This window comes from Scatophagus argus, chromosome 19 (genome assembly GCF_020382885.2).
Source record: "Scatophagus argus isolate fScaArg1 chromosome 19, fScaArg1.pri, whole genome shotgun sequence".
In the NCBI taxonomy this organism is placed as follows: Eukaryota; Metazoa; Chordata; class Actinopteri; family Scatophagidae; genus Scatophagus; species Scatophagus argus.
The window spans coordinates 1,844,986-1,864,280 of record NC_058511.1 but is presented as its reverse complement, the minus strand read 5'-3'; the positions used below and the strand labels follow the sequence as shown (position 1 = coordinate 1,864,280).

The 19,295-nt window shown below is 46.4% G+C and overlaps 1 protein-coding gene across 4 annotated transcripts in view; it reads left to right on the top strand.

Moving 5' to 3' along the window:
* hivep2a (HIVEP zinc finger 2a) overlaps window positions 1-19,295 on the top strand; it is a 95,712-nt gene that overhangs the window by 47,351 nt on the left and 29,066 nt on the right. For all 4 annotated transcript variants that reach the window (XM_046373019.1, XM_046373018.1, XM_046373016.1 and 1 more), the window contains one exon: window positions 1,248-1,318. The gene's annotated coding sequence lies outside the window, so the exon portion shown is untranslated. The remainder of the gene's footprint in view (window positions 1-1,247; window positions 1,319-19,295) is intronic.

The following is a 19,295-nucleotide window of genomic DNA, read 5'->3' as shown; positions in this document are numbered from 1 at the left end:
GTGTGTGTGTGTGTGTGTGTGTGTGTGTGTGTGTGTGTGTGTGTGTCTGTGTGTGCGTGTGTGTGTGTGTGGCACATGTGACTGTCCACTTCTCTCCTGTCGCTGTGTGTTTTGATGTTTTCCATCCATTACATTGCTGGTATTTGTGTGTATTTGTGTGTATGTGTGTGTTTGTGTGTGTGTTCATGTGTGTGTGTGTGTGTGTGTATGTGTGTGTGCGTTTCCGTTCTTCACCACATTTTAAACCGTGTGGCTGAGAGACGACAAGTCAGATGAACTGAAGGAACTTTCCTGCCTGTGAGATTTCTCCTCTCTCCTTTTTGCCTCACCCTCCTTCCTCCTCTTTTCTGTCTCCCCTCCTCCTCCCCCTCCCTCCTCCTTCCCCTCAGTCCTCTCTCTCTCTCTCGCTCTCACTTTGTTACTCTCTCCTTTTCTTTTATCTTTTCCTCCCCCTTTCTCTCTACCTCCTCTCCGTATCACTTGCTCTCCCGTCCTCCCCCTTCTGCCTCCTTTACCTTCTCCTCTTCTTTCTGTCTCGCTCTCTCGTCTTCCTGTCTCCATCTTCCAGGTTCTCCCTCTTCACCTCCTTTCTGATCTCTTTTCCTCCCCCTCTGCCTCCTCTTTTCCTCCACCTCTTGCTTCTCCACTCACTGCCTCTGCTTTCCTTTACTCTCATCTTTTTCCTCCTTCCTTCTCTTTCTCACATTCTGCCCGTCCTCTCTCACCCCTCCCTTCCTCCTCTCTTTCTCTCTGTTCTTACTCTTTCTTTATCTCATTTTTTCCCCGCCACAGAAGTTTTTTGTGTGTGTTTTTGAATGTGTGTGTGTGTGTGTGATAGTAAAAAGAGAGGGAGGGGTTTGCGCTTCATGCCTCCAGTGATCACTTCCTCCATCACATCCTGTTTATTTCCTGCCTTAATGGTTGATAGTGACTGGACTTCCTCACCTATTCACACACACACACACGCACACACAGAAAGAGAAACAGGCAGCTACACACACGTGACACAGCACACACAAACTACAAACAAACAAACAAAAGCACTCAGGCACAAGATGAACAAGTTTTTGTCGTTTGTTTTCCCCAAAATTCAGCCCGACTTCGCTGTCGTTTCTGGATCTTTGGAACGACCGGCAGCTTGACTGGGGCTGCAAAGCGTTTGTTTGTATCAACCAGCAGAGTTAAGAGTTTAAAAATCACAACACGCACACACACTCATGGTCATTCCCGTGTGTGTTTCCTTGCAGGGTGGCCCCGTGAGCAGCACTTTCTGTCAGGACTCCTGCTGAAGCCACACTGAGCACGTGCAGACCAACAGGTAAGCCCTCCCTGCAAACTGCATTAACCACATTCAAGATGTTCTGCTGAAATCAGTCCTCGGAGGTTCTTACCGGATGGGCTTGAGAAACATGGCTGCTGTGTGTGTGACGAAGTGTGTGAGGCTCAGAAACAGCAGACAGAAACAGAACTTTGGGCCAAGAGTGTTTCGAAAAGGCAAAAAGCTGAGTCTTTATTCACGTGTTCTGTGTGCGTCTTAAGTTGTGTGCTTTACCTTTGGATGGTCTCAGTACACCTTTGCAGTATTTTCCACTCAGTACATATTTAACATTTACTGTTGAATTTCAAAACGGCATAAATGCACTCGTTCCAGAGGACCAGATCGAGTCAGAGTACAAAGCCCGTAGAAAATATACGGCTGTCCTACAGCGTTCAATTCAATTCAATTCAGTTTATTTATATGGCACCAACTCACAACAAAAGATACCTTATGACACTTTCCAATTAGAGCAGGTCTAGACCAAACTCTTTAATTAAACTGTAATACGGAGAGCCCAACATTCCCCTTGAACAAGCGCTTGGCGACAGTGGCGAGGAAAAACTGCCTTTTAGAAGACAGAAACCTCGGAGCGGACCCCGGCTCAAGATGGGCGGCCGTAGTAGTAATCACAGTATCCTGCACGCCATGCTGTGATGCTCAGATTAATCAGCCCTGAATTCCCGATGCCTTGTGACTGCACAGCAGGAGGGGAAAAGTCGTCAGGAGTCTGGGATTCAGATGCTGACCAGTCAAGATCTAATGTTAGCCTGATTTCTGTGTGTGCTGAAGACCAGTATCTAAATATTTACCGAATAACTTGTTGCTGAACTGGTCCGACTGGTTTCCATGATGCTTCATTACTCTGCAGTGTGTTGCTGAGCTGCTGCTGCCAAACGATGTCTGTAGCTGAAGTCAAAGAGCTGCTTCCTCAGCCGATTTATCGTCATCATCACCACAGAACATATCGTCGACATGACTATTCCAGTTTCCCTACTGCTTGTAGACCTGGTTACACTGGTTTCTATGGTATTTCTGGCATTTTCGTTTTACTGTGAAGGACATGCAGCAGGTTTGGTAACTGAGCTGCTGGTTTCTTGCCTGTCCAGCATTGGACATACGTTTTAACCTTAAAAACTAGCTGCAGCACAGCTGGTTAAACTGGTCTCACACAAGTATCTTGGGTGATGTTCCTCACTAGAGTATGACCAGCTGGTTCCTGAACTGGCTTAACTGGTTTCTGTGTGGTTTCCTGTTGTATCCATGATCCTGTAAAAGAAAAATAAGAATTCCTTGAATCTAAGTAGTCGGAGCAGCAGGAGAGGACGGAATTTCAGTATGACCACAACCAGAAATGGAACTATAAGTCAGCTGTAAGACACACACACACACACACACACACACACATTCCAGGGAGTTAAATTACCATCAGTCAAAGTATCTGGGATCCTGGGATGATTTTGGTTTGACACAGAGAGTGCGGTTGGTGGACCAAAAAAGTACGCAGGGAGGATGTAAACGAATATGTTACCTGCCCTAACAAGCCTGCACACACACACACACACACACACACACACACACACACACACACACACACACACACACACACACACACACACACACACAGAGTAATATAAACATTACTCAGCGAGTACAAAGGCAGTGCGAGTGGTATGAGCCAAATTATGAAAAGATATCATGAATAAACAAATCATGCTGGACTGAGGACATGTGTTTCGAGCTCTCGGGGGGGAAGTCAGAGTGAGGCTGTGATGATGGCTTAATGCTTCATGATCACACACTCACGCACTCACGCACACACACATCGCTGGCTTTCAGCAGCCTGCTGTGTGCCAAGGTTATGAAATAATTTGCCTGTATGTGTCTTTCAACACAATCCTTCTTTGCTTCTTTGCCTCCATTCAAGCTGAGACACGACTCCGGAAAGATAAAAATAGAACCTCGCTGACCTCTTCTTTCCCTCTCCCTCCATCCCTCACTTTCATGGCCATCTCTCCTCCCTCACCCCCCCGTGTTTCTGTCTCCAGTCTGATATTGATGCAGCTGTCTCGCCCAGTCGGGTAAATGCTCGCGGGTTTCGGAGGTCGAGGCTTCGTTGACTTTCATCAACAAAATACTTGCTCTCAACGAACTGCAGGAACAGGCGATGAAATCAAACAATAGTTCCAATAGTTTAGCGATTCGCCAGAAAAATGTGGTGCAAGTTGTTTGTTTGCTGAAGTTTTGTTGCAAATTTGTGGTCCAGAGTGCAGAGTAAACGTGAATGTCAAACTGTTTGAACTGGCACAAATTACGGGTCGCCGCAGTATTTGGATAGAGCTAAACAGCAGAATAATTCAGGGGTAAATGCACCCACGCTCGGTTTATTGACAGCGAGCGAGCATCCAGCTGACAGCCTCCAGAGGCGGTAAGAGAGGCATTCGGCTGATATCATCACGAGCATAAATACAGTTTGTTTTTGCAGCCCCATGCACGGCAAGGACGTAAATGGAAATACATGTTCGCATGCGGACGGGACGGGGAAAAGCACGCAAAGCAAACAGGTGGCAGGCAGCTGGGATAGTAACTTAAAACTAGCTGTGAGTATTGAAAATATTAAGTCATAAAAAAACGGCGGATTGCTGTTGATGCGAGCGTCTGCTGTGAATTAGCAAACTTGTTAGCAATGACAACAACCGTATGAAACTCCTCTCTTCTCAAGTGAGCGGACTGACTTTTCACAGAGCAAGAAAAACAAGACGCTTTTGAAGGTTTTGAAGCTTTTTTTTGAGGCATGTAAACATGAGCAGGTTAAGTGCCAGACTGAGAGACTGAAAATTCACATTTCAACCTGAGACGTGAGCTGATGTCTGGCTCAGAAGACCACAGAATTAGATCGTGAGCAGAAATGCTGCATTGTAATAAAGGCGATGTGGCTAAATTCCACCCTGAGACATCACTGAGCAGTCGCTGAGTGATTTGATGATTATGAGCAACACGTGAGTCACGCTGGATGGTTTTCACAGTCGCCAGATCTCGACACAGCACCCAGGGGAGAGTGAAGAGAGCGAAGTCGCTCTCCATGAGCATCATAAAAACACCAGATGAATGGACATCTTTTTGTGCTCATCCCTCCACTAGAGAGTCTGTGATGATGATCGTCGTCGCTTCCTGTTCAGCTCAGTCTCAATCCCAGAGCCAATCTGACTCTCCCTTCAGCGTCTTAATGCACCTCCAGTGCAGACTTGCTTTACAAAGCGGGAATGTCCCAAGAGGGGGAAGGTCAGGCTTGAGTTTGACCCCAGAGACCGGAGTTCATGTCCTCTGTGAAACCAACCTTCATCGTTCTTTTCCTAATCCAAGTTAGAAAGTCTCTGTGGCAGGAAGGAGGTCGTGACCAGGCGTCGGTGTGCGATGGACGTGAGTGAAAACGTGTCGGGCAGATGATGGAGCAGCTTACTGAAACCATCCACGTTGCCTTTTCTTTTTATTTGTCGTCGGTTTGTAAGGCGCAGGTGATCGGGTGTGGCAGGAGTCCATCACACTCTGGTCTGGTTGGGTTCATTTTACTTGAGGACTGCAATTAAACGTGATTTTGAGGTAGGCAGGTTCAAGTTTCACACAACATTTCCACACAGAGCACAAATCCTCTGCTGTTTAAATAGTACTTATGCTGAAAATGGTCATAATTAATATATTTTTCATGTATATGTAAGGTGAACCTTTTGATGTAGAAATGCTAGCTCATCATGATCCTGAACTGGTGAGGCGAGTTTCTTGGCTGACTTTCGAAGTCTCATCCAGTCGGCTGTAACCTTCAGTGTTTTGCTGACTGTGCAGAAGCGAGGAATGAATTCAGGGCGAGTGTCAGTTCTGTATGGCGGCCTTGTCACTCGATTAACCTCCATCAGAAACATACAGTGTTAAGTATTGTAATGATGCTGGCACACACACACACAGACACACACACAGACACACACACACACACACACTGCTGAGCATGTGAAGGGATCATGTGTCACTTCATGATAATGCGTCTGATTCACAGAAAAGGAGACGTCACGGCAGCCCAGTAGCTGGCCAATCACAGATGATTTAATTGACCAACTTCCTTTTTCTGAAGAAGAGTTGAGTCAGTTTTACAGTGAATCCTCCAGTGTGTGTGTGTTCTCAGTTTCAGGTCTTGGACTCTTGAAGTCAGGTCGGCGCTCTGCAGCCCAAACTCGTCTCTGCGGTGAAGCCGTCAAACATTTCACTTCATTTTAGCCCTGAAAACAGATGAAGTCGTCTTTTTTCAAACCGTTTCACTGAATCATAAAGAAATATCCAAGCTAATAACACACCAATAAGTTCATATCATCACTGCAGGTCATCATGACACACACCCACAGTCACCGTACACAGTGATAGTTTGATTCCTCTTTCACTTTTTCCATTAGCTAATGGACAGATCAGCAGCAGGACTCAGGAGCAGAAATCCTCCCTCGCTGGGTCTCACGTCGTTTCTCGCTCGTCTTCAGTCTCTTTTCGGTCCAGCCGACACAAGGTCTCCTTCCTTCGAACGCCGCATGAGGACGTCGATTAGAAACAGTAGAAACCCCGAAGCCCTTTGGTCAGCTGGGCTTTTTATTTATGAGCTGCACACCATGTGAAAAAGTGTGTGTGTGTGTGTGCATGTTTCTGTCTATTTGGAGGACTAATTTCAGTTTGAAGCCTTGAAAGTGAGGAAGTGTTTTTCTGGTTGCCACCTCTTCAAAGGACTGTGTGAAGGTTAAAAGCGGGTTCCGGGTCAAGGTTTGGCCTGGGTTTAGGTTAAGGTCGGGGTAAAGGTCCAACTTTGGTATGCAGTTGTGATGATTAAAGTGAAGTATGTCAACGAGGGTCCTCACAAGTATAGCAGTGCAGCTGTGGAAGCTGTCTTTTTGTTGTTTTATTGAGACACTTTAAGAGCTGAGGACTACAAATGAAATGAGTTTTCAGATTTAAATGTTTCTGTTTGTTTCTTTGTTCCATCTCTGTGCGTCTCACTCGCTTTCTCTACTCAGTTAAATTCAAACATCCATCGCTGGCACGCCTGTCACTACTGTGTTGCCAAAGCAATAAAATACACAACAGTCTGGAACTCGTGTGTGCATGCGTGCGTGCGTGCGTGCACGTGTGTGTGCGTGTGTGTGTTGATGTATTTCCCATCAGTCCTGGTCATCCTTACCCAACCCTTTCCCAGAATCCATCACTGACTCACTTGAAGCAAAGTACGAGTCAGCTGTTTGACAGCAGAGCTAATTATTTTGAACTGTACTGTTGGGTCACAGCTGGCCACACCTGTCAAGGTGTTTGCGCCCTGTAGAGCTGGAAAGACGGCTTTCTGGACTGTTGTGGTTCGTACATTTATTGTGGAATTAAAAATGCGAGGAGAAGCAGTTCAAGGCTCCTTGGTGGAAAAAGCAAACCCTTAACGGTTTGGTGAAAGTCGTGCCACATGTAACAGATTTGTGGAAGGTTAAAAACGGGCTCCTCTGGGTTAACGTCTGAAAGAAGAAAAAAAACCCCTAAACATACGTGATGACGTACAAACAGGCTTGATGACACCTGTCACAGGAAGCAGCTGGACGAATCCTCGACCGTTATGATTAGTGGTTGTCGGTCGGATCTTTCAGTATGTTTACAGAGGGACCACATCAGTTACACATGTGGAAAATCCCAAATGGTTCCCATGCATTCAGCCCGTGGGCCACATGTGACCGTCACGCGGCGCTCATACGTCTTCAGCCTCATTTTGTGATGACGCGACGGGATTCAACATGAGAACCTGAATCACACGGGTGGCTTCTGACTGTGCTTACTGTTGACATCAGAGCGTGTTGCCGTGTGTCTCGACGATGGGGCAAAGAGAAACCTGACTGCATGGGGTGCTATTATTATCCAGGGGTCAGGGGCGACTGTCGTAGCTGTCATCCACCAATCACAGACACCCTCTCATGTCCACATGTCAAAGTGTCCTTGGGCGAGACACTGGAACCCGGATTGCTCCTGATGGCCAGACCGACAGCTTGTAGGGTAGCTTGCTCGGTGTGTGTGTGTGTGTGTGTGTGTGTGTGTGTGTGAATCCTGTTGCCCCACATGCACTTGATGTTGTCGCCGGGATGTGATGTTGAAAGCAGGATCCTCATCTCCATGGAGACAATCATCCGTTCACACTTGCGTTTCTCGGAGCGGCGGAGCTCAGACATCACACTGTGTCACCTCGCCTCCCCCAACACACACACACACACACACACTCACTCTATAAGCACAGGTGTAGGACACACCTTCATGTGCTCACATGCAAATACCGATGATGCACAAGATGTTATTTTAACCACCTTTGAGTCCAGTCTCTTGAATGAGACGTGTTGACACCGAATGCTAAATGAGGACGAGGCAAGACAGACGTTTTCTCTGTCAGTCCGCCCACTCAGGTGTGCTCACTCAGTTTACCTGATCCGACCTCCTCTCAGGACTACAAATACTGTATGTATACAATACATATAGTAAAAGCACCAGTTTCCCTATGATGTGCTCTCTGATCCGTGATCCAGAATCCGGTCTGCGTTCCCCCCCATGTCAGCCGGAGAGCTCCTTCCTGTCAGGACCGCCGTAGGGTCATCAGGAAATTTCCTCCATGATGAACCTGCCTGAACCTGCAAACATCTGGAAACATTAAAGGGAAACACCTGATTTAACATCTGACAGCTCAGAAAGTATTCTAGTCCTCATACAAAAACATTTCATGAGTACACATAACAGAATATTTTATTCTGTCTGTTTTTGTACTGCCTATAGTATTTATAATCAGAACCTGAACCTGCAGTATACTATAGCAGGCCTATTTATAATCTGGGGATAAATTAGATATTATTTTCCACAGCATTTACAATCTGAAGTTGAGTTTGAGAATATTTTCTCTGTTGTTCTTTTGCTGTATTTTACATTTTATTATTATTATTATTATTATTATTATTATTTACATTTTATTTATAACCTGGGGCTGAATATTGCAATATCTTCTTCAGTATTTTTGTGAGGTAAACACACTGTTTTCCTGGTGGTCGTCGCTGCGTTTTACCTCCTCTCCCATGAGACATTAAACGCAGCATTCCTGTGGAGTGACAGCACACTGCACTCCGGACTGTGGAGGCTCACTACAAACTCTGTGGCGACTCAAATACCCAGAATGCCGTGGAGGTGACGGCGACAAAGCGAAATGAACTGGCTGTCAGATTACATCAGATGGATTAGATTTAAGATGAGAGAAGGGATGAGGAGAGAGGAAGAGTGTCATCCCTCCATCTGGTGTCAAGAGGTCAGACTCCGCCCACACTCGCTGGAACATGTGTGTGTGTGTGTGTGTGTGTGTGTTTCTCAGCATGTGTTTCCCATCTGGTTCCGCCCAGTCCCTCAGCTCTGAGTTCATGCTGACCTCCTTCCCTCGTCTTTCTTTCTTTCTTTCTTTCTTTCCTTCTTTCATTGTCGCTTTCGTTCTTTAGCAGCCAGAGTCCGTCTCCCTCTCTCCCCCGACTCCTCCCTCTCATTTCCTCCCTCCATCCCTCCCTCACTTTCATCAGCGTAACACAACACCTTGACCTCATGCTCGTCTCGAGTGTTTGTGTCATGGCCCACCCCCCCAGCTGGATGCCACGAACGTGTCGTCATCCTCCACCTCTCTGTCATCCTAAAGATATTCATCAACATGTAATTTAATCGAATTAAAAGTCCTGAAATCTCATTTGTCCGACAGCAAAGGGTAAATCCATGAATGGGGCTGAGATCATCTGATTTTCGTGCCACTTTTGCAGCGTGATTCTTTGAGTCGTGTGCCAGTTTCCACACGGCGTGTTTCATTTTCTCGATACTCACGCAGCAATCTGCCTGTACCATCCTCTCTTTTTAAGATCCCCACACTTGTTGCCAGAGAATTCTTGAAAGAAGTGAACAGAATTGGAAACAAGTGGAGTGACCTCACTCTGTTGGCAGAGGGTTTTCGCTCGCCTGCAGGAGGAAACAACGATTCGAGCCTCGGATCTCAGATGAACTGCTGCTCCAAATTATTGAGATTTGTGTTCTGTAAACTTGAGACAAGTCAAAGTTTCATGTTTAGATGTGCAAACTGCAAATCAACAAGCAGGCTTTTGCACTCATTTTCATGAGTGTGACTTGAGTCCACGTCTCAACTAAATGAGTCTGGTGAATAAACCATTCGCTCATAAGGAAAGATGGTCAGAGCTACTAAACCAGAACCGAGCTGTAAGAAAACAAAATTCTCTTTAACTGAACTGCAGCCACTAACGCACAGGAAAAAGTGTACACGTCTGCCTCGGACAAACAAATGACATCCCAACTGCCAGTCAAAACCACGTGGCCAATAAAACCCAGCCAGAAGGTGATGCTTTTACACTGACACACCTGGTTTTTCTGAAAGAAAGCTCTTGTGAGAAGGAACACGGCATGTCAGTTTGGATGGACATTAGATGAACACCAGGTTCTTCTCGTCTTCGCCAAGCTCGCTGACACTGCATCACGTTGTATTTCCTGTGACTACTTCATAATAAAAGCCATCTCATGTTTCATCACCAGTCAAATGCTTTTATTGTGAAGCTGCAGCAGCAGGAAGTGTACGTGATCAGCAGTGTCTGTGAGCCTTTCGACCGTGCCAGACGTGTCAAACACGTTTATCCACGGTGTGAGATTGTGACACTGACATGCAAAGTTTGTATTTATGCTAATGCTGTGAAAATGTCCGCCGTGAGCCGATAGCGAAGCCATTCTGGCCTTAAAGGCGCTCAAGGATAATTTAGGCACATTTGTCCACAGCCATTGGTGTGAAGGAAGAGAGAGGAGTGTTGTGACCCTTTGGGCTTTCCATATCTCTACAACTTCCGAGGTGGGATACTAGAACTTACGAGGAGCACTTGAAGGCAGCATCAGTCTTCTCATGTACTCCCTCAGTGTCTGCTGTCTCCCTGAGCGCTATCATTCCTCCCATTCAGCTTCCTGCCCCATAAATATTTGAGCAGCCCCATTAGGGAGTGAGGTAATCTTAACACACACGCTCACACACACACTCACGGAGGCTGCCATTAAGGCGTAGTAGTGCCTAATAGTCCTGTCGGAGCGTTCGGCCCCGGAGCTAACAGGCTAATTAAGAGCGAAACAGGTTTAACGAGTTTAGACTGTTCATTAAGGCAGAAACCTGATTAATTAACAGTCGAAAGGGAGAGTTCGTTAACGAGCCGCGTGATTAATTAAAACTGCAGACGACAGGAAGTGTAACTTTAAATGGGGAAAAAGGTGAGGAATGATTACCACCACCCAAAGGAAGGATGGAAGAGAAAGGTAGAAAATGGAGTGAGGAAGAGGGAAAAGGGAGAGAAAAGAGGAAGACAAGAGGAGTAATTTGAAGGAATGAGAAAAGGACAAAGGAGGACAATACGTAGAAAGAGACGGGGACGGAGAGAGAAAAAGAAAAAAGAAAGATGGAAACTGTCACAACAGAGAGAGAGAGAGGTCAAAAAGATATCACGACAGGAAAACAAAGAGAGACTGTGGAGAGAAAAACAAAGACTTAATACAAAAACCTCACACACACACACACACACACACTCTTTGTTGAATGTCGGCTCTTTGTGTTATCTGCCGCAGAGGCCGAGTCCTGTGATTGTCCCCCACACTGGACATCTGAGGTCAGGGGGACTCAAACACACTCCAAGAGACGGGAAAACTGGAAAAGAAAAGCAAAAGAAAACAGAGGAAACGCGTGCAAAGGAAAGCTCTTCACGCTGTTTAATCCACAACTTCCACTTTGGAAGGTTCCTCATGCAGTCAATTGTTTTTTTGCAGTTGTTCAGGGGACGGTGGTGGTGTGAGAGACCGTCGGGACATTTTCCAGCTGTGTTTGCGGGGACAAAACCAAAACATGATCTTTTGCTAACCTCAAATCTAACCAGACCTGAAGCGCAGTGTTGTCACAACACGTAACTGAAAGATGAAACGCAAAGGAAGTTCCAGCATCTCGGTGGTTTGGAGGAAAGTGCCAACGTTTATTCTTCCAACTGCAGTGGAAAGTGAGCAGGCCTCATGTTCAGGGAGGAGTGAGAGAGGAGGTGAGGTGGAGTGAAGAAGGGGGAGAAAAAGGGAGGGGGACGGAGGGAGGGAGGGAGGAGGGGTGAGAGAAAATATTATGGAGGGAAGGTGAGGGGAGGAGGGCAGGCTGTGGAGGAGGAGCAGGTGCTGCTGACAGCGCCTTCATCTGTTCCTATGGTTTCCTCTCCCTGTGTGTGTGTGTGTGTGTGTGTGTGTGTGTGTGTGTGTGTATGTATGTGTGTGTGTGTGTGTGTGTGTGTATGTGTGTGTGTGTGTCCTCACAGACAGAGAGAGACGAAACAGTAGTAAAGCCTGCAGGAGTAAAGTGTCCCAGTGAGTGAAAGTGTGTGTGTGTGTGTGTGTGTGTGTGTGTGTGAGCACTTCTATTTCTTCATGTATATTGTTTTGATATGACACAGCAGAAAGTAAAGTTTGCATGATTTGAACATTTACAAAAAGATGTTGACGTGTGATATTCGGGGTGAACTGTCCCTTTAAAGCGACAGCCAGCTGTAACTGTAACTCTGCAGCTCTTCTGTGACTTTCCTTCAGACTGAGACTCTGCTGGGTGAATCTTTGTTCGGCTCGTGAGGCGAAACGCGTATCGACGCGACGTGAAAGAATCGTTTTGTTTCCTGGAAGCTGAAACGTAGCTGACCTCCGCACATGATCCTCCCTCCCTCCCCCTTCCTCCCCCTTTTGTTTCATCCACTGTGAGCCTCATTGTGCCGTCTCGCTCCGCCTCCCCGTCCTTCAGTCTCCATCTCGTCCTCTCTTTCTTCTCATCTCTTTAGCAAAAAAAGAAAATCGAAACGCTAAAAGCACCATTAAAACCAGTCCACTCCTGTCCGCTGTGCAGGTGGGACATCAGCAGTAAATGTCCTTCTGGTTTCCACGGCGACGCCGATACCAGGATTCCAAGAGAGCAGACTGAAGCTGCAAAAAAATTCATTCATTCATTTAAAAAAGAGGAAATTGCAAAAGTGAGGAAGGAAGAGAGATGCAAATCAGTCACCAACACTGCAGCAGGAAGTGGAGCATCACTCACACACAGGTGTACAGTAACCAGTAATACACACACACACACACACACACTGTACACAACAGTCTGATGTCTCTTCATGAATATTTTTGGGACGAACCAGAAGACTCTCAGGCAAACATTGAGTGTTTCTTCTTCGTCTGGTTTGCTCACTGAGCCATCTGCGCTGCTGAGAGTTCAAGCTTTTTAAATCTATAAGATGTTAGTCATCCTGCTGAACACACACACACACACAGAACACACAGAACACACACCTCCTACCTACCTGCTGCTCTGCGGATGTGAGGGGACACAGATTAGCTCTGTGTGTGGGTGGACAGTCAGCACTGCTGTGTGTGTGTGTGTGTGTGTGTGTGTGTGAGTAATGGGTGTTGGGGACAGTAGTCATTCAACCGCCCGCCCCCATTGTGTCAAGAATAAACTGCAGTGCACACACACACACACACACCTTTTGCTGCTTATAAACGCAGGTCGAGGACGGCAGAAGACGCTTCAGACGGACTCAGAAGCTGCCGGCAGCCAAACGCTGGTCGCTTTCTGGCAGAGTTTTGGAAGGTTTTTCTCCTCGGCCGGTCGGCTTCGCAGCTTTGCAGTAACGTCGTTCGGTCCTTCTGGAGTTTATTCTTCTGTCAACACGGAGCTGACGGGCGGAACAGGAGGCTGGCAGTTGCATCCTGAGCTGTGAAAGTGACAGCGATGGCTGCTGTCTCCTTACAAAACCTCACATCAGTCCCTTTTCTCTTCACTTTATCCACTTTGGTTAGCGGAGGCCTGAGCCTGACACGCTAAACTCTGGAACAGACGTGTGTTCTGTTGCAAACTGTGATGATCACGTCTCTGTTTCTGTGATGTGATAAGCACCTGAGCGTCTCAGTAAAGCTAAAGTGAACTGAGCGTCCGCCGAGACAGAAGGGACTGAGACAGCATGACGAGCGGGCAGAGCGTGTCAGCTCGATGTGCCGCTGCTGCCTCGTCGCTTCAACAGTTACTTCATGTAATGATGCCAGGGTGACACATTAGTCAAAATACTGCAAAGCTGGTTATGACTCAGCCGATGCTGAACAGCAGCGGACGCACAGCACGACGTTTGGCTCACACTTTCCAGTGTTTTGTTGAAAGTGAAAGGACGCAGAAGTTCGAGTTGGCGCACAGACGTGATGAATTTAACTCACGCATCACTCCGGCATCTTGATGTCGTAGTCAGAACATTTTTCTGGCATTTTCTGCCTTCATTTGCAGGAAAAGGAAAGAGGGTCAGTGGTTCAGGCTCACAGTGAGGAAAGCATTTTCATAACACTGACGCAGTTTGTTATGATTTCTTATCAATCTTATTACCAGACACTAAAACAGAAGTCCTCTCCAGGAAATGATTTCTTACAAACCAGGAGGCTTTTGGGGGAAAATTTAAAGGTCAGTCACGATGCCGATTTGTCCTGATTTGGTGTTTCAGCTTCTGAACACTGCGATCATCTGTGAGTTTGTGTCCTAAAGTGGCTGCTCAGAATCCTGATTAGATGCTTTGCAAAAAGGGTTAAAGTATGTATGTACAAAAGGCCGCAACTTGCCTTCATTTGGCTCCAAATACAAGCTCATGCTGTGTTTATTCCACGCGGTTGTCTTGTGTCAACTCGTTGGTGATAGTGATGGTTCTATAGCTGATCGACTCACGCTTTATTAGCCTCCATAATGGGCAGCTTTCAGAGCCCACAACTAACTGGACTCTCCGTCAGCCTTCCCTTCATAAGTGCAGAAGTTCTAAGTGAAGCCTGTTTGGTTTGTGAAGTCTGTAAGTGAAAGTTTTGTTAATTATCCACCTCATGGCATGAGTTCTATTATTGGTGTTGTTGCAGATTGCAGATTTCTGACGCAACGCTGTGAAAAACTGGCCTCCAGGACGACTCGGTTCCAGAAAGGAAAATTAACTCACCGCCGTAGAGCAGCTCAGCCTGCCTGCAGGCCTTTTTTAATGATGGAGAGGAGGAGGAGGAGGAGGAGGATGAGGAAAGGAGGAAAGGAGAGGAGGAAAGGAGGAGAGGAGAGGATAATGAGGTTGAGGTAAAAGAAGATGAAGAAAAGCCAAATCAGGCACAAAGAGAACAAAAAGTGAGGGAAGGGAGGATGCAGATGACAGAAAACAGCTTACAGAATTGCAAGCATCATACCTGTTTGCACACACACACACACACACACACACACACACACACACGCGCGTGCACACTTATACACCAGGAATAGTATTTTGCCCTGAATTTGACTCAAACTTTTTAAAGTGCTGCTGTGGGCTGGAAGCTCCCACTCTGAGCGCAGCACAGTGTTGATGCAACGTTCATTCAAAGACTCCAGAGTCCACAGCGGCTGCGCACAAAGCTAATTCAAGAAGAATGCATGAAGAAGGGCTCCCATAATGGCCACCAGTGTGCACAAGCTTCTGCAGTTTTGCGTCACAGAGGTCGCTGTGGCCGCAGCTGGAGGCGTCGCGGCTAAATATACATGAGCCAGGAAAAGAGGGGAGACTGTTATGGTTTGGCTGCAGGTCGGTTCAGAGGAGTAAACACAAAACAACTTGATAAAGCACATGTCTGTTTCTTAATGTTAGCGACTCTGACACACTGGCCCAGTCTCTACCTGAGGTCTGACACAAATTCAGCCTTTAGTCACAAGGCTTATAAAATGGAGGCATCAGCTTCCTGGAAAACTGTTCAGGACCATCAGGACGTGGAGAATCAGGTGCGGTGACATATGCGATACCAGCAGTATTGTCACATATGTCACCGCAGCTGCTGTGCTGTAAAAACTTTATGGAAGGTGCGTTTTCTGAAAAGTCCAGGAGGCAGTCGGAGACATCACTGTTGCATTTCCAGGGCGAGAGCCAAATTCATCCTGGGCTCTCGGCACATCCTTATTTTTCGTTCCAGGACATCTGAAATTTCTTCCTCTTTGTACTTTCCATTTCTCTGCTTCAGCTCTCCTCCGCGTCACGTGCACGCCAGAAAACAGCTTTGGGTGTAGCCGAGTCGTCGTCCCGTACGCTCGTGGAGTCGAAGGGCTTCTGCATGTTGCACCAAATTTATTGGAAAATCGGGAGAGCTGTGACCCTCAGAGTAGACCTGGAACATAAGAGTTGGCGAGTGTGACCCGGTCCCATCTCAACGGGGTTGAAAGTCGTCCAGATCAGAGCCGATTGTCTGCCAGGCAGCAGAATATCTGACGGGCGAGACGACGGCCGTGGATGGTTTCTTAACTTCACCTCAGTAACTCTTTATTGTTCCCTGAGGGTAATTCTGATGCACCATGAAAACACGGGAGGAACGTTCTGTACGTACGACAACAACCGTGACACCATGTGCAACAAGTAACAGGAAACGTACTGTGCAGAGACACTGGGAACAGCGAGTGCAATGACTCCAGAGGTGGCAGACAAAGCACGACCAGAGGGTGGACTGCAGGTCGAGATCGACTGCGGCCGTTGCCTTAATTGCAGCATGAAAAACAGCACTGACGTGACATCAGTTCTTTGAGGAACTTTGAGGTCCTTGTCGGTTCTTGTTGGATGACAGGAGAACCTTCAGCAAATTAACCGTAAAACCTTCCAGAACGTCGTGTCCATCCGCGAAACCAGCCCGTCTCCCCTCTTCCTCTGTCCATCTCGTTTCCTGGTGCATTTTGCAAACTGTTGTGGAAAATGTAATGAAGCTACATGCACACACACGCACGCACGGACACACACACACACACACGCACGCACACACACACACACACACACACACACACACACACACTGGGCTAACTCAGTAATAGTTTCAAGGCTGGCCCAGCAGCCCTGTGGAAAATATGACTGCCTTCTCTTTTCCACTGGCAATTTACACCAACAGGACGGCTGTTTTTCCCTTCCTCACCTCCTCCTCCTCCTCCTCCTCCTCCTCTACTCCCCTCCGTTTCTCCCTCTCTCTCACTCCTTCCCTCTCTCCATCTTTTTCTCCACCTCTTTTTTTCTCTCTGTCGAATGGAAACATGTTGGTCAAACGGCCCCAGCTGTGGAAGAACCGCCGTTTCGGAAAAGAAAAGCTCTGTAGGTTCAGCGTATGGACGGCGTGAGTGTGTGTGCCAGGAGACCGAACATGGAATTCTTTAACAGCCTGAATGGGTACTGTGTCACATCGTGTTTCCCACGTTACCCACAGGGTGTGTGTGTGTGTGTGTGTGTAGTAAATGCTCTTTCCTGGTGCAGAGGGCCGAGTGGGTCAGAATGAAGAAAGAAAAGAAAAACGTGTGTTGCGGAGTTGACAAAATAAAAGACTAAACTTTAGACTTTGAGATTAATCAAAGAATTTGAGTTGCAGGATTTCAGCTGAAACTTTACAATTTTGTGAATTCTCAAAAAAAAAAAAAAACTGGTGCAGATTGAAAAGGAAAAAAGTTTTTTTTAAAAAAATCCAACACTTTCGAGCTGCAATTATCGAAGCCTTTCCTCTTAGAGGTTTCACAATAAAGGTATTCCGGTGAAGAGCAGGGAGTATCCCCAACAGCAGCTGGAAGCATTTTAATTTGAAACACATGGAGGAAGTGATGACTCTGCAAACAGAGCAAACAGACAGAAGAGAAAATTAGCAGTTAAATGAGCGACCAGGACAGCTGTGCTCGACGCCAGCAGGGGATTGTGTGAATTCTTTTAGGCGAGAATCAGTTCTATACACTAAACTTTTGTTAGAAACCTTCCTGTGTATGAGATATAAAGCTGAAAACTCACACACACACACACACACACACGTCAGTTGTGTACATTGGACAGAACTGAAACAGAACAGAGTGACTTCACCTCTTAGGACTTTAGGGCCGAACACAAACACACACACACACACACACACACACACACCTATTTACACAATGTACAGCAATCATTGACTAACCCAGGCATGTGCGCGCGCACACACACACACACGAGAGCGGTTGTTCTTCGGTGGTTTTGGCCCTTTGAGTGACTTGAAAATTTGATCTGTTTCTGGTGAGTTTTAAGAAGTGTGTTTACTGGCTGGTCTGGAGGAAACAAAAGTGCTCATCGTGTGTTTGCTCTCCGTCTTAAAGAGCTGCAGGCTTTTCTGTGAGTTCACCCGAGAGTCAGAAATACTTTTCTGTCCTCCCCTGTCTGATTTCTGATTTGGTTCCATATCCAGTGAATATTTGTTGGCTCACTTTAGGTGATGAAGTTTGATTCGGTCAGCATTTTCTTCTTCTCAGCCTCAGATCATCTACGGAAGCCCACATGGGACAGTATTGGTATTTCTGTGTGAAAAGAAGCGAGTGAAACCATCCATCTTCGTTTTATCATCTTTATAGTTCTGTGACTTACATCTTGAACGTTGAGATAAATAAACAAACAAACTGCAGCTGAAGTCCTGATCTGTGAGGTTTTTACACCGTTTGGAGATTCATCTCGACTCTGAAAAACTGAGCTTGTTGGTAAAGTCGTAAAAGTGTCCTGGTGAATGTGAAGCAATAGATCATAAAGTGTGATCCTTTCTGCATCACAGAGCAGCGTTAAGTTTGGAGTATTTCCGTTGTGTAACTGAAGCTTTTATAACAGCAATTCAGCAGCAGCAACACTAACACTGTAACCTTGGCACAATAAGAACTTCCTCCTCCCACACACACACACACACACACACACACACACACACTCATCCTGTCTCAGCAATGCTGCCTGTGCTGCCACCTCCCACACACATACTCTATTCAGGGCACCACACACTCCGACAGACACACACATTTCTTCTGACAGAAATATCCAGTAGCATGATTGACTTCCTACCTGCCGTACATCAATGTCTACTAGCTGTCTGCCGTGTGTGTGTGTGCATCAGTTCAGATTAAGTTCACTTGATTCATCTCTCTTAGATTTAATTTCTGGAGAGCCTCTTCTTTCTGTCGTTCACGCCTTCCCGCTCTTCACACGCGTCCAGATCTGCGGCGACGCCTCAGCTTAGCACGTGATTGACAGCACTAAATTAAAACCAAACACGGTTGCTTCAACATGAACAGTCGGCAATCGAATCCCTTGGATGACAAATGCTTTAGACCCCAGAGATGTGAAATAATGAGTTTTAGGTGATGGTATTTTTATTTCAGAGATGGATCTATTTCTAGTTCTGCTCCTGTAGGCCAATCATAATCCCTCACTTGGATGTTTCAAGTGAAATTCGACGCTGAACGCCATACTGTAACACCAGAAGCAGGCGCTCGTCTCATCTGCGCCTTCATCGATCGGTTTATTCCTCAGTTACTGATCAAACCATCCAGTGAATTTAGTTTGTGCTGAAGTTGTGATGCTGGAAGCTCGTTGATGCTAGCATGCACACACCAGCCCGCCAAAGCAGCTCGCCAAGCTAAGTCATAATATGTCATGATGCGAAATGTGTGACAGGAAGCTTCGTTTCTGAAGTCCAATCACACTGGCAACATGATGGCCGAGCGCTGACACTACAGGGATAACTGGAGCGTCCAAAGCTTTCAGGGCTGCTGACTAAGCAACTTCTTCTTTAAAATTTGTGTCGTGTTCCCCCAGAAAAAAGCTAAATTTTGAGCCCAATGACTTTGTTTGAGGCAGGAGTATCACACGGATCACAGGATATTAATGTTGTTTTAGCAGGATAACAAAGATACAGACTTTAACATGGACATCAGTGGTGGTCTTTTAAATAGTTGAAATTATTCACCATGAAAGTGAGCACAAATCGAGGTACAAAGTATGCATTTTGTAGCCTTTCGACTTTTCAGAGGGCTTCATTTCATACATTTGGGGCGTCCTTCTTTCCGATAATTGAC